This window comes from Arachis hypogaea, chromosome 15 (assembly GCF_003086295.3).
Source record: "Arachis hypogaea cultivar Tifrunner chromosome 15, arahy.Tifrunner.gnm2.J5K5, whole genome shotgun sequence".
NCBI classification, from domain to species: domain Eukaryota; kingdom Viridiplantae; phylum Streptophyta; class Magnoliopsida; order Fabales; family Fabaceae; genus Arachis; species Arachis hypogaea.
This window is the reverse complement of record NC_092050.1, coordinates 116,732,473-116,748,901: the sequence shown is the minus strand read 5'-3', so window position 1 is coordinate 116,748,901 and position 16,429 is coordinate 116,732,473. Positions and strand designations below refer to the sequence as shown.

At 38.8% G+C, this 16,429-nt stretch overlaps 1 non-coding gene across 1 annotated transcript; it reads right to left on the bottom strand.

Moving 5' to 3' along the window:
* Nucleotides 1–15,714: 15,714 nt before the first annotated feature.
* LOC112753501 (small nucleolar RNA R71) lies at nt 15,715–15,822 on the bottom strand. Its single transcript, XR_003177887.1, has one exon. It is a non-coding gene; the product is annotated as a small nucleolar RNA R71 (small nucleolar RNA).
* Between the last annotated feature and the right edge of the window lie 607 nt (nt 15,823–16,429).

Genomic DNA, 16,429 nt, shown 5'->3' with positions numbered 1-16,429 from the left:
CCACAGATCTTATGAAATTGTCTAAGTTGCTGACAGAACTCAGAGTCAACCAAAGAAACACACAACAAAACCATAGAATCCACCCAATCAGCCATGCCCTCAGGGACTTGGGAAGACGTCTCAACAATATTTTTGCGAGAATACATGAGGCCAACTAATCCTACAACAAGAAAAGAAGATCAGATTACTAAAAAACATCTCAGACGAAGGACAAAACAACTCGACTAATATGATTCAGACGACACAAACAACAAAAGGAAAACCCCAGAACCCGCACAGAAGGTCCAGGGGCGTCCTTTGGAGGCAGTCAGGGAACAAGGATTCAGGAAAAACCTACAAAGCTAACAAGAAAAAGTCTTTAAAGTAAAAAAGAAAGCAACATGCATCCCAGAAAGCTACAAATCAGATAAAGCCAACACAGCTATATTCCAAATTCACAGTCTTAGCTTATCAACAAACACAATGGCAAAGCATATCAAAGAAAAAGTCATCAAAGATGCCACCTTTTCCAAGAAAATAAAAATCCCCCAGAAAAAGCAAAATGACAGAATTCATCAGTAGAAGCTATCAGCATGACAAAAGGAACAATCTTTTAAAGAAAACAAGCAGTGTGAGCCCCAGGAATGCAAAGGGACCATTTCAAAAGCAAAAAGAAAACTCTTAAGCATCAAACACGCAGGCACACAGTAATGCAAAAAGATTCAAACTTCAAGAGAAAATCGAAACCCTATCAAAAATCGAAGGCAAAAACGACGAAAGAGGCACAAAGAAAGAAAAACCAACCTGAATGAATGAAGAAGCTTCGAGAGAGGTTGAAGATGGAAAGACAAAATCACCGGCAAAATCGTTGAATGACGCCGCAACGCAAGAAAGGCAAAATGTAGGCGAAAAACAGAAAGCGAGAAAACGAAGGGAGAAGTTACAAAGAAAAATGAAGGAAAGAAACCGTTTCTGATTGCAAAAATTCAAAATAAAAGCCAAGGGAAATGGGACAATTAATACCAATTAATGAAGGTATTAAACCCTCGCACGTTCCCAAGAACAAAGCGCTGATATAAAAGCGCGCGCTTTTAGAGGAAAACGTTCCACATTCAAAAAAGGTTCTACAAAGAAAGGAATCGACAAAATGCTCGAGTTCGGCTTCACTAGAGAAAGATCGAAGTTAAAGGACTCGACCTCAAAGCAAAAGACCGAGCTCAAGTAGGGGCACTGTTCACACCCTAGGTCGAGCTATCCGATCCGGGATGTTCAGTAATAAAGCGACCGACCTCCTCAGGTCAGGCTATCCGACCTCTTCTCAAAGAGGTCGGTCAAATCGACAGGAAAGCCCAGTAAGGGGCCCAAATAGAGGAACACGACCCAAATCCAAAGGCAGTCCAAGCCTATAGAGATAAGGGCGGTTCTCTTGAAGATAAGCTGACCTCAACTCAAAGATAAGATAAGATAAGATAACTAACTTATCTTATCTAAAAAGGTCACTCTACACCATTATAAATACACTGGAGCACCCAGGTATAACTCATACTCTGATTCTACTAAAAACCTATTTAATACCCATGCTAACTTAAGCATCGGAGTCTCTTGCAGGTACCCCCCACCTTCCGATGATCAAGGATCAGCAGTTCAGCCAATCCAACAAGTCGGACACGACAGCTCCGGTCGCCACCCATCAGCCGGACACGTCATCTCCGGTCGCCACCCATCAGCCGGACACGTCATCTCTGACCCGTACAGAAGATCTCGTCCGATATTGACCTACAATTTCAGGTAACCCTCGGAACAGCCGCCATGAATTTGGCATGATTGTCAGCTGGTTGCTCATTCCTACTTTCTCGTGTACGCGTTTGACCTCATCCGCGAGTGGCCATGTAGGGTTCCTGTCTACACCAAACAATCGATATCAAGGTGATCAGTCTCAATATTAAAAGCCTAGTGTTTCAATTATCCCAAACAAGCACTCACAAATAAGCATGCTATGCATATATCAGTCAGATAACCTAATAGCATCACAGAAAAGACACACAAAGTATGCAATGAAGCACAATCGGTCCATCCCTCAGGCTCACAAGGACGAACCACTCTGATACCACTAAATGTAACACCCTAATTAGCCTAAGCTTTACCTCGCGTCGTAAAGCGAAGGTTAATCAGAGATTACGACAATTCTAAGCTCATACATAATACATATATAGAAAGAATAGTATAATATAGAAGCCCGATGAATGATATAGCTCAACAATAGAATTTGAAAAGCACAAAACGTACTAGCAAAGATTCTAACTTAAGGCACAAGAAACAGATAAGATATAACAAAGATAAGTATATAATATCATAGGAAACTAGCCACGACTCACGGAGTTTAAGCCGGCTAGCCATATACAGATATACAGAACCAGACAATAAAAACAGCTTATACAAGTTTTGTTCTCTCAATTACAAGTCTATAGGCAAAACAAAATACAAAAGTGAGAGACATATACAAAATAACTCAAAAGGACTCAAAAAGATATCCGGATCCTCTGCTTCTGTCACCAACCAGACAACTCACCGAGGTGGGTTGCGACCTGCATCTGAAAAACACAACAGAAAATATGGTATGAGAACCGGAGGTTCTTAGTATGGTAACAGTGCCCAGTGATGTAGGATATAAGACCCTGGGACGCCAAAGGCAATCCTAAGCTCCATATCCATCACAAGAATTCAAGCTTAAAGCATTCTAAAACAAATAAGCATAATATATAATCCTTAACATAAATGAACCGGATAATCTATCTTACAGAATTTTTACTCTAATCAAACACCGATGTTCCACAGCCTTCACCAACCCATCCTCCATGCGATCCTATCGCTACCACTTTCCGTACCTCCTCAAAATCAGTAGAAAGCACAATTAATAGCAATGCAAGTAATTCACAAGTAAAAGCACATAAGGCAAGTAGATCAAGTAAGCAAATAGGCATGTTATTCAATTAGGCATACAATTACAAGTCGGCAAAGCAAACAAGCAGGTAGAAAATGCACATGATGAATGCCTGTCCTACTAGCTGTGATATCACATTCGGTTCAACTGCCAACCCAACACATCTCCATGGAGATGTCACCTTTCGGAATTCTCATATGGGAACCCCCGAGATATAGTTCTCGGATCACTGTCCAGGTACCGACGCCTGCACGCTCTAATGATCCAAAGGGATGCGAGCGGGATACTCTTGCCACAGACCTCACATCTCAACGCAAGTGGGACGAACTACCGCCCTTATGCCACCGCCGCTACCTCGACAGGCGGGATCTAACTGCCGTCCCTGCCAGGCGCATAGTGTCTCATAATCTCAGTAAAAATAATATTTCAGTGGTTTTTTTGAAAACATTTTCAGTATACATGGATCCATCATCTCATTCAGAGTCCTCGACTCATCTCAACCACTGTCCATTCATATCTCAGTTTCCAAATATCAACAGTTCATCACTTCTCATCTCATATATCAATCATCCTTCACATAACGTTAAACCATCCTCAGCATGCCAGAAACTTAGGCCTCCGTTTTCTAAAGTTTTCCAAATAATATCACCTAGATCCATTAAATTCTTTCCCATGTTTTAACTTTTCAAAACTAGACCCAAGAGTCTAAAAATAGTGTTAGAGAGGCTTACAACCTTTTTGGGAAGGTGGAATACTTGAAAACAAAGAAAATTTTGAGAAACAGGGCGTGTGCGGCCGCACAGGGGTGTGTGTGTGCGCACACCCAGGAGATTTTAAAAGTGTGCGTGCGTACGCACAGATACTGAAATCCATAAGGTCTGTTCACTCGCACAGGGTGTGCTAGCGCCCCCAGCAGACTCCCCTTCCCGACTTGTGCGTGCGCACAGGGGTATATGCGTCCGCACAGGTCGCAATTCTCCATTGATGTGTGCGCGCACCAGCTGTGCTAGCGTTGTAACCAGTAGGCACTTCCCTGCCTGTGCGTGTGCACAGGTGTGTGCGTCCGCACAGAGTAAGATTTTCACAGGGTTGTGCGCGCGTCCAAGGCTGTGCGTGCACACACATCAGAAATCATAAAATTCTGCAACTTTGCAGAATTTTAGATTTTTAACACCAACTTTAAATGATCATAACTTCCTCTACAAAATTTTAATTTTCACAAACTTTATATCGATTAAAAGGATTTTCAAAGATCTTTAATTCTAGAGAAGTTTCATCAAATTTTGAAAACTGAGGCAAAAGTTATGATCGAACAAAATTCACCAAAAATCCTATTTTACCAAACTTCCTAATTTCCACAATTTCTTACCATACACTTTCCAAATCATACCAAACTATTCAAAAACTCAATTTTTCATCAAAATTAACTTGTTGCACCCTAATACACTAACATTACCACATTTTTCTTCACATATCATCCTCCTCCTTCTCAACATCAATATATCACATAATACACATTCTAATCAATCTTCTTTCATATTTTCCAACCACTTTACTAATTCATCAATTCCAATATTACACATATTATCACAATTCACTTATCAAATTCACACAATCAATCATCATCACTATATCATTGCCAATTCACAATAAATCATCATACATCAATATTCACAACTCATCAACCATTATCATTCATACCTATCCTATAGGTCACTAGCCTAAGTGTCCATGAATATTATATACTACATAGAGAAAATCGAAACCATACCTTGGCTGATTCCCAATATGCCCTTAACTCAAAATTGAGCACCAAATGAGCTTTTAACCAAAATCCAACCACCAATGCAACTCCAACAAGGACCAACAAGCTCCAAACTCACAATAATCAAGCTATATACATATAAATCACCACAAATCAATCTAGGGTTCCATTTAAACATAAAATCACAAGGGTTTGGTGGCTCTTACCTTTTCCAACAGATTTGATAGCAAAAATCCAAGGCTAAGCAAGGATTAGAGCAAACCTAAACATCCAAAATCACAAAAACTCACTTAATCCCAAAGCCCTAAGAACCAAAATTTTGAAGAGAAGAATAGAAACGATTTCATGGTTATCTCTCCAGTTTCTTGTATAGGTTTTGTAGAGCTTTTCACAAGGAATGCGTAGCCGTAAACGGTGCGACGATCGGAGCTCTGTAGCTCAAGATATGAGCTTGGGAAGAAGATGATGAATAGTGCTCAATCTCTTCTCCTCTCCTTCTTTCAATTTCTGATGGGTGTGTTTGAGTGTGTTTGTGCTAATTGGTTCATTAAATGAACCTTTTAGATGTTTGGCTTGGGGCCAACTTGGGCCCGGTCCAACCCGTTAGCATTTTCAGCCCTTTTGTCCCAACTTCGGGTCAAACCTTTAAAATTAACATTTGGTTTTCAACTTCTAATATTTTTCTAAGGTTTTTGTCGGTTTTCACTTTTTATCGTGCGGTACCAGATAGGGGTGAGCACGGGTAGCGGGTACCTGATTACCCCTCCGAACCCGAACCGGACCAATTAAATTGGTTCTGAAACCAACGGGTAATCGGGTCCAACCCGAACCAAATCGATGGCTTTTGTTAGTGATTGGTTTGGGTATCGGTTTTGGGGGTGCGGAACCCGAACCAACCCACGAACCCGATCATATATTAATTAAATAAAAAAAATAAAAATATATATATGGCTTTTCCATTAGACAATGATTATTCATTATTAATATGTTTGGATTTTAATGAGTTTAGTTTTTAATGTATTTGGTGTTTAACATGTTTGGATTATTTCTATTGATGTTTCATATTTATTGTACTTGTTTAATTTTTAAGATAAAAATTTGTTTTTTTTTATGAATTTCAAAGTCATCGGGTACCCAATTACCCGAACCGAACTAATCCGTTCTTAATAAGTTTAGTTTGGTTCGGATACATGTACAAAAAAATGCAAATCCGAACCAAACCGAACCAATTATATTTGGATCTGTTTGGCTCTAATTTTATCATAAATCTGAACCAAACCGACCCGTGCTCACCCCTAGGACCAGACAGACTCGAACCGGTTCAATCGGTTCAATTGCCAGTTCACGGTTTTTCGCGATTTTTCGCAGAAGACACATTTTCTGACTCAGAAAAACCCACTGAGTCCAAAAATCACCTTTAAATCCTCAAATTCTCACTCTAACTTTTTGGAATCTAATTTGGGCAATATTAATTACTTAACTAACCGGTTGATTAGTTGTGGTTCTTACAATTGTGATTGTTGTTATTTGGTTACAAGGGATTGTATGGATTATACGGTTATCGGTTTTGAGGGAGGAATTAATGTCTTTGTTGATAATGCACATGAGTTGTATATGATAACATAGATTTATATGTATTGGGGGTTGATGAAATTGGTATTGTTGGAACTTAAGATGTGGAATGAAATATATGATATGGTATTTTATTTGAAATTGAGTTATTTGATTGAGATTGGTCAAAATGGTGGATTGGTGGGTTGTGAATTTAATGAGAATGTTAAAAATATGATTTGAGTAGGCTTGAGGTTGATTTGGTAAGTTTTGGATGGTTTTGAAAAGGTTTGAAATTGGTTTGTATTGAAAATTTGGTTTTGTTGGGTTTTATGAAAGTTGTGATTTTGGCCTAATTTGACGGAGCATAACTCAGTCCCCGGATCCCCAATTTATACCAAACTTATTTAGAAATATAATTGGATCCGAGATATTTGTGCCATTTGAAGAACGGGTGGAAAATGATTTGAAACGAAAATGTTATGCCCGTCGGAAGTTTGGGGTTTGAAAATTTGATCCTACAGCTTTTTAAACTTAGTAAAATTTTTGGTTAAACGTACTCCGACGCGCACGCATGGCCGACGCACACGCGTCACTCACGATTTTTACTCTCTCAAGCGTGCGCCTGTCCAACACGTACGCGTCGGTGTATTGATGCAGGTGCGTGGTACGAATTCGAGAGAGTTGTGATGGTAGCGTGCTGGTTTTGTAAGAAGAGCATAAAACGCATCCACGCGTATGCGTGACTGACGCACATGCATCAACCTACTTCTCGACTTCCTACGCGTGCGCATGGGCGACGCTCATGCGTCACTCTACTTTTTCACCTTCTACGTGTGCGCGTGGGTGACGTGCACGCGTGACCCCTTTTTCAGCAAAAAATTTATTTTTGAGCTTTTAAAATCGAATTTCAGACTTCTAAGCCTCCATTTTCATCCTTTAAGTCTTAAATCTTTATAGCATGCCTAGTAATGAAAAGAAGCTTGGATATGTGGTAACTTGTGGATAAAGTAAAGTAAGAATTAATGATGAATGTTGAGTCATGATGATTGTATGAGTTGCTGAGGATGATGGTGAGAGTGTTGTGTATGTTATAAGCCGAATGGCTGTGACAAGCATTGAAATATGGCTGAGTATGTACATGTATATGATTAATGATTAAATGATTATGATTAATTGAGGAAGCTTGAACATGTGGCGAGTATGCTGGAGATGCATATATGATTAATGAATGTGGTAAATGGATAATGATGGAAAATGTTGAATGTGACGTGTGACTCCAGGTAGTAGGCAGTGGCGTTGTCCACTTGCTCCGGATATGAGATGGGAAAGGAGGATTATGATAAATGAGTTTAATTATGGAGTCTTGAATGAATGTATATTTAAGATGCTTGGGTAGTAGCGGCAGTAGTGGTGGTTCCACTCGCTCCAGGTTGAGCTTTTAAATACCTGCCTAGGTAGATGCAGTGGCATTGATCCACTTGCTCTGGGATGTGGTGAGATATACCTTCCTGGGTAGATGCAGTGGCATTGATTCCACTTGCTCCGGGTTTGGTTTGCAACTCCTGGGGTAGATGCAGTGGTTAGCCTCCACTTGCTCCCAGTCGAGGTTGATTAAGATTGGTGAAACTATCTGAGTTTCGGATTTTCTTGGGTAGATGTAGTGGGTCGGCTCCACTTGCTCCAAGTTGAGATCCGAGATTCTGTTGACCCCATGTCGTAAGTATGGCTGGACACTGTGAAATTTCCAGACGAGCTCACCTCCGTGGATAAACACAGTGAGGGTGTTATATGTTTATGTTGAGAATTACTCGAGTAGGGGATGCGCGACAGGGGGACAGTCCAATGGTTAGCTACCAGGACGTGTCGGGTTGGCTATATAACCGACAGATGATATCATCATCCATAGGGCAGGCATACATAATTTGCATATGTTTGAATTGTTTAGGTTTACCTATTTATTTTGGATTGATATATCATATATACTATGTTACCTGATTATGTGCTACTTGTTCTACTTGTAGTTTAATTGTGTATTACTTGCCTTTATTGCTTGTATTTGTACAAATGAGAGGTCTCTCATGCTGGTGTCGGTGGATGCTGAGGGCTGTTCTTGATGAGATGAGTTGATGATGTAATTGAATAATAATGATGATTATTGAATGAGGTAATTGAGCTCCCTGGGTAGACACAGTGACATGATTTTACTTGCTCCAGGTAGAGAATGAGATAATTTGAGTTCCCTGAGTAGACACAGTGAAGTAATTTCACTTGCTCCAGGTGAGAAAATGAGGTAACGATATAGAATTACTGAGATAGAATGGATGGAGATGGTTTCGTTTATAATTCTGATTGTGAATCGTCGGAGAGTTAGAAAGTTGGAAAGCATGAGGAATATGAATCAGATTTAGCATTCCCTTATGACAGTTGCCTATTTATGGATTAGCAAGAACATATGATGAATATTTAGTGAAAGAAAGTTTAGGATGCTTAATGAGTTTTTATTACAATGAATTGTGTTTATTTGGCACTTTTACCATACTAGGAACCCATGGGTCGAGGGTTCTCATTCTGTATATATCTCTTGTTTTTCAGATACAGGACCCGATGCTCAGAAGTGAGCTGTGGTTCATCTGAGAGATGGTGAAGATCTTTATTTTCTCTACTTTATATTTTGCTTAGAATCTCTCCACCTTTATTTTGAAATGCCTATATTATGTATTGAACTCTTTTGAACTTGCCTATAGAGGTTTTTATATTTCATTTAGGAGAGAATAGGAGATATTGTTGTCAACTACTATTATATTGTATCCTAGCCGTCCTAAACTTCGCGGGTCGCACTATTTACTGATGTCATATATCTATATAATGTCCTTCTCTTATTCTCCTTAATGCCTTTATCTGTATATCGCTTTCGACTTCACGCTTTATCTTTTAGTTGTCGATACGTGAGTGATATGACTTTGTGATTTTATTTTTACTCTTTTTCAGGCTTCTCGATTAATACTCCTTTCAATCTTACTTATATTTATGTATTAAAAATCCCCCTTGAGAGTCGTACCACCTTATTATCATTGACTTATGACTCAAGCATAAGGATTTGAGTATTAGGGTGTTACACGGAAAGGTCAAGGTCGTCTCGGACCAGGGGGTCTGTGCAGAAGAGGGGGCTTTTTTGTTGGCATGGAGAGAGACCAGTGTTGCAAGTTTCGGGAACCAAAGAAAACCCAGGTCGCCGATTTTAGGACTACGTCTACTATGAGGTGTGTTCATGTTTTATTGTTCTCAGCTGACCCCAACATTTTATTTCTGGGCACGGACTATGGTGGGATCATGTAGGTTAAAGATGAGTGTCAGTTTTTTCGTTGGGTAGACCCAGAAGCTGAAAGCAAAGATCCGCATGTTGCAAGGTTGAAGAGGAAAGTTGTAGCCCTGAAGGCAAACGTGAAGGCATCTGAGTGGAAGTTGAAGGTTGCTGCAGTGTTGGGCATGATTGGGTGGGTTGGTTGTTTATTTTGCTGGCTGCAGGTTTCGTTGAATCACAAGCAGGGTTTACCTTGTTTGCTGCCTCTGAAAATGGGTTGATGAAAGTAGGGTAGAAAATAGGGCAATTTTAGTTAGTTTGTACTTAGGCATTGAAATCTACTTTATTTAGTTAAAATCTGCTGCTATAGCTGGATAGAATTTGTGTTAATGAAATTAGTTTCTGTAGGTTAGTCTATGTGTATGTAAGTGATGGTGTGTGTCTGTAATTTCACAAGAAATTGGTAATGAAACTGGATCTGGTTGCTCGGAATTATGACTGAAGAATTGTGTCAACATAAATGGTAAAGTATGACTTGGTTTAATAATGCATAATATGTAGTATGCAATACTTGCTCAACATCAGAATGGAACCAGAAACAGATACATCAAAACACAACTATGTGACTTCATTCATTAACAAACCAAGGGTAATAAGCTTAAACCATTCATTAAACCAGATGACAGTTGGACTTAGAACAAAATAACAATAACTCTGTTCACTTTTACACAACATTAACCATAAAGAGTATGTAATAAGTTGCAACCAAAATGAAATCTCACAAATATATAGTATGATCAACGTAGCTCTAACTTTAACAAGCTAACAACTTAAAGTAGTCCCTAAAAATTCTTAAAGTTTTCCCCAAGCTTTTGGAGGCAGTTTTGCCATCAGCCTCAACTTTCTTGGAGAAACATGTAGTGCAATGTTGTGACTGAAGGAGACTTTGTTCATAATTGGTTGGCTTGAGCTGGATGTACCCTTCTCCTTGGCAGCTGGTGGTGGTTGTGTTGAAATTCTGATGGGCTTCATTTTGGGCCTTCGCTGGGGAGTAGATGCTGGTGTTGTTTGGGCCTAGATGCATGTGTTGTGGGCTTGGGGATGGGCTGGGAATGGGATGACTTGGACTTGGTTATGGGTGCTATGCTGGTGGCTGGTTGGGACTGTAATGATGAGTTTCCTTGCAGTTTGGACCTCTTCCTCCCTCTGGTAGCAGATTGCATATTTGCTCAACCCATTTAAAACCTCATAAGTCTGTGCAGCAGACCAGTAAAGCCTCCACTCACCGGCTGCCCTGCCTCTTCTCTCTATCTTCTTCCTAATTCAAGGTAAAATTGTTCCTCTGAACTTTTGAATTCTTTCTCTATTAACAGCCTATCTACTCATCAGGTACACCCTAATTTCTTCTAGCATAGTAATAATGGGCTTTTCTCTAGACTCTAATATTGCACCATTAAAGCTTTCACACATATTCTTTACAAGAGTATCACATTTGGAATGGAAGTTAAACCTGGACCTGCTCCAAAATCTAGGAGGAATAGAGTTGAGATGCCTGTGAGCATCCACATTGACCACTCGGACCACTGCCATTTCTCTCTCCCAATTCTTTCAGTATGTAGCCTTTGCACACCTCCACATCAATTGCTTTAATTGTAGTCCCGAAAACTTTTTTCTAAAGTTGCTGTAGAGATGGCACACGCAAAACCTATGATCTACACCTGGGATTACTTCATCAAAAGCTGGCAGTCAACCCTAGCAAAGGGAGGTAAAGTTGTCCATGCATAAGTATGTTAATAGTCAAAATTAATGGAGTTTATTAATTCAATTTAACACAATTATTATTTATCTTCTGCTGATCAGACATGAAGGTTGCCCTGCCAATTGTCTCAGACCTGAAATCATCAATTAGCAGCTTCAGAAACCAAGTCCAGGTATCTTTCATCTCTAACTCCATAACGGCATAGGCGATAGAGAGCATTTGATCATTGGGGTCCCAACCTATAGCAGTCAACAGCTGCCCCCCTTGAGGTGTTTTGAGAAAGCAGCCATCTAGCCCAATGAACTTCCTACAGTGCACAAAGATTTTTTTACAAGCCTCTAAGCATACATAAACTCTCTGAAATATGCAGAAGTTGTTCAAGGATGAGTGTTGCTGCTCAATCTCAAAATTAGGGGACCTCTGTACCTTGATAAGTGATGAGCGGATAATTTATACGCTTTTTGGCATTGTTTTTAGGTAGTTTTTAGTATGTTTTAGTTAGTTTTTATTATATTTTTATTAGTTTTTAAATAAAAATCACATTTCTGGACTTTACTATGAGTTTGTGTATTTTTTTGTGATTTCAGGTATTTTCTGGCTGAAATTGAGGGACCTGAGCAAAAATCTAATTCAAAGGCTGAAAAAGGACTGCAGATGCTGTTGGATTCTGACCTCCCTGCACTCGAAGTGGATTTTCTGGAGCTACAGAAGCCCAATTGTCACGCTCTCAAATGTGTTGGAAAGTAGACATCCTGAGCTTTCCAGAAATATATAATAGTCTATACTTTACTCAAGATTTGATGGCCCAAACCGGCGTTCCAAGTTAGCATAAAATTTCTGGTGTCAAAACGCCAGAACTGGCATAAAAGCTGGAGTTAAACGCCCAAACTGGCACAAAAGCTGGCGTTTAACTCCAAAAAAAGTCTCTACATGTGGAAGCTTCTATGCTCAGCCCAAGCAAACACCAAATGGGCCCGGAAGTGGAATTCTGCATCATTTACTCAATTCTGTAAACCCTAGGTTACTAGTTTTCTATAAATAGGACCTTTTGCTATTGTTTCATACTTTTTCAGATACTTTTTCATCATTGGAACTTAAATGTTCACGTTTGGGGGCTGGCCTCACGGCCATGCCTAGACCTTTTGTTCTTATGTATTTTCAACGGTGGAGTTTCTACATGCCATAGATTAAGGTGTGGAGCTCTGCTGTTCTTCATGAATTAATGCAAAGTACTATTGTTTTCTATTCGATTCACGCCTACTTCTTCTCTAAGATATACACTCGTTCTTCAACTTGATGAATGTGATGATCCGTGACACTCATCATCATTCTCACCTATGAACGCGTGCCTGAAAACCACCTCCATTCTACATGCAAACAAGCTTGAATGTGTATCTCTTGGGCTTCTAATCTAAGATTAAAACCTTCGTGGTATAGGCTAGAATTATTGGTGGCCATTCCTGAGATCCGGAAAGTCTAAACCTTGTCTGTGGTATTCCGAGTAGGATCTGGGAAGGGATGACTGTGACGAGCTTCAAACTCGCGAGTGTTGGGCGTAGTGACAGACGCAAAAGGATCAATGGATCCTATTCCAACATGATCAAGAACCGACAGATGATTAGCCGTGCGGTGACAGCACATTTGGACCATTTTCACTGAGAGGACGGGAGGTAGCCATTGACAACGGTGAAACCCAACATATAGCTTGCCATGGAAAGGAGTATGAATGATTGGATGAAGATAATAGGAAAGCAGAAGTTCAGGAGGAACAAAGCATCTTCATGCGCTTATCTGAAATTCTCACCAATGAATTACATAAGTATCTCTATCTTATTTTATATTTTATTCATGTTTTACTTATCAATTCTCCATAACCATTTGAATCCGCCTGACTGAGATTTACAAGATGACCATAGCTTGCTTCAAGCCAACAATCTCCGTGGGATCGACCCTTACTCACGTAAAGTTTATTACTTGGACGAGCCAGTACACTTGCTGGTTAGTTGTGCAGAGTTGTGACAAAGGGTTGAGATTACAATTGTGCTTACCAAGTTGTTGGCGCCATTGATGATCACAATTTCGTGCACCAAGTTTTTGGCGCCGTTGCCGAGGATTGTTCGAGCTTGGACAACTGACGGTTCATCTTGTTGCTCAGATTAGGTAATTTTATTTTATGCTTTTTACTTTTTATTTTTCGAAAAATTTCAAAAAAAAAATAATATTTCTATTCTGTTCTTCAGAGTTTTTAAGAATGAATTCTAGAGTTTCATGATGATTTGTTGAAGTCTGGCTGGTTGTGAAACCATGTCTAAACTTTTGGACCGAGGTTTCAACTTATCATCACAAGAGCTTGTTGATTTCTATCAATTTTGCTATTGAAAGTAATGATCTGCTAAAGCTTGGCTAGCCATTGGCCATGTCTAGTGTTTTGGACCGAAGCTTTCACTAAAAGCTTGGCTGGCTAATAAGCCATGTCTAATTCCTGGACCGAAGTTTTTAGACTAACATTGCATGATTCCTGAAATTCTTATTAAAAATTTTGAAAACCTTATTTTTCTTTTCGAAATAATTTTCGAAAAAAAATACAAAAAATATTTTATAAAATCATAAAAACTAAAAAAATTTTGTGTTTCTTGTTTGAGTCTAGTGTTTATTTTTAAGTTTGGTGTCCTGCATGTTTTATTTATTCCTGCATCTTTCGAATGTATGAATTTTGTTCTTCATTAATCTTCAAGTTGTTCTTGATGATTTCCTTGCTCTGATCTTTAAATTCTCTTGTTTTGTGTGTTTTGTTGTTTCTCATATGCATTCTCAATTTGTTAGTGTCTCTAATATAAAAATTTCTAAGTTTGGTGTCTTGCATGCATTGTTTGTTTGATCTTAGTTTTCATGATTAGTTGCATTTTGATTATTTCTCATCATTAAAAATTCAAAAAAATTTTCAAAATTATGTCTTTTCAAGTTAATAATACAGAGAATTGAAGATTCAGAACATGCAGCAGAGGAACTACAGAGAAAAAAAACTGGGCGTTCAAAACGCCCAGTGAGGAAGGAAAACTGGCGTTTAAACGCCAGCTAGGGTACCTGGCTGGCCGTTAAACGCCCAAAAAGGTAGTATTTTGGGCATTAAACGCCAGAATGGATACCATTCTGGGCGTTTAACACCAGGATGGCACAAGAGGGAAGATTTTGTTTTTAATTCAAATCTTTTTCAAATTTTCATAATTTTTCAAAATCAAATCTTTTTCAATTCATATCTTTTCAATCATATCTTTTCAAAATCAATTTCTTTCCATTTTCTTTTTTTTTACTATTTTCAAAAATCCTTGCTACAATTAATGATTTAATTCAAAATTTCCAAGTTGTTACTTGCCTATTAAGAAAGGATCAAATTTTAAATTCTAGAATCATATCTTTTAAATTTCTTGTTAGTCAAGTAATCAACTTTAATTTTAAATTTCTTTCTTAAATTTGATTCTCAATCATATCTTCTCAATCATATCTTCTCAATCACATCTTTTTCAAAATAATTTTCAATCATATCTTTTTGATTTCTAATTTCAAAATCTTTTTCAAAAATCACTTAACTACTTTCTCAATTCTAATTTTCGAAAATCATCAATCAATTTTTCAAATTTCTTTTAATTATTTCAAAATCTTTTTAATTTAGTTTCGAAAATTCTTCCCCTCTTCTCACATCCTTCTATTTAAGGACTAACACTCCTCCACTATCAGCAATTCAGACTCTCTCTCTATAAGTTCAAATTCTCCGCTCTCTACCTCCTCCTTCTATTCTTCTTTTTCTCTGACATCTCAAGGAATCTCTATACTGTGACATAGAGGATTCCATACTTTCTTCTTCTCTCTTTCATATGAGCAGGAGCAAGGACAAGGGCATTCTTGTTGAAGCTGATCCTGAACCTGAAAGGACTTTAAAGAGAAAGCTAAGAGAAGCTAAAGTACAACTCTCTGTAGAGGACCTAACAGAAATTTTCAAACAAGAAGAAGCCATGACAGCCGAAAACAACAATAATGATAACAATGCAAGGAAGGTGCTTGGTGACTTTACTGCACCTACTCCTAACTTCTATGGGATAAGCATCTCTATCTCTGCCATTGGAGCAAACAACTTTGAGCTTAAGCCTCAATTAGTTTCTCTAATGCAACAGAATTGCAAGTTTCATGGACTTCCATTAGAAGATCCTCATCAGTTCTTAGCTGAATTCTTGCAAATCTGTGATACTATTAAGACCAATGGGGTTGACCTTGAGGTCTACAGACTTATGCTCTTCCCTTTTGCTGTACGAGACAGAGCTAGGATATGGTTGGACTCACAACCTAAAGAAAACCTGAACTCTTGGGAAAAGCTAGTCAATGCCTTCTTGGCAAATTTCTTTCCACCTCAAAAATTGAGTAAGCTTAGAGTAAAAGTCCAAACCTTCAGACAGAAGGAAGTAGAATCCCTCTATGAAGCTTGGGAAAGATACAAGCAATTGATCAGAAGATGTCCTTCTGACATGCTTTCAGAATGGAGCATCATAGGTATCTTCTATGATGGTCTGTCTAAACTGTCCAAGATGTCATTGGACAGCTCTGCTGGAGGATCTCTTCATCTGAAGAAGACGCCTGCAGAAGCTCAGGAACTCATTGAAATGGTTGCGAATAACCAATTCATGTACACTTCTGAAAGGAATCCTGTGAATAATGGGACAAATCAGAAGAAAGGAGTTCTTGAGATTGATACTCTGAATGCCATATTGGCTGAGAATAAAATATTGACTCAGCAAGTCAATATGATCTCTCAGAGTCTGTCTGGCATGCAAGCAGCAATAGGCAGTACCAAAGAAGCTTCATCTGAAGAAGAAGCTTATGATCCTGAGAACCCAGCAATGGAAGAGGTGAATTACATGGGAGAACCCTATAGAAATACCTATAATCCTTCATGGAGAAATCATCCAAATCTCTCATGGAAGGACCAACAGAGGCCCCAACAAGGCTTCAACAACAGTAATGGTGGAAGAAACAAGTTTAGCAATAGCAAACCCTTTCCATCATCTTCTCAGCAACAGACAGAGAATTCTAAGCAGAGCCACTCTGACTTAACAACCATAGTCTCTGATCTAATTAAAA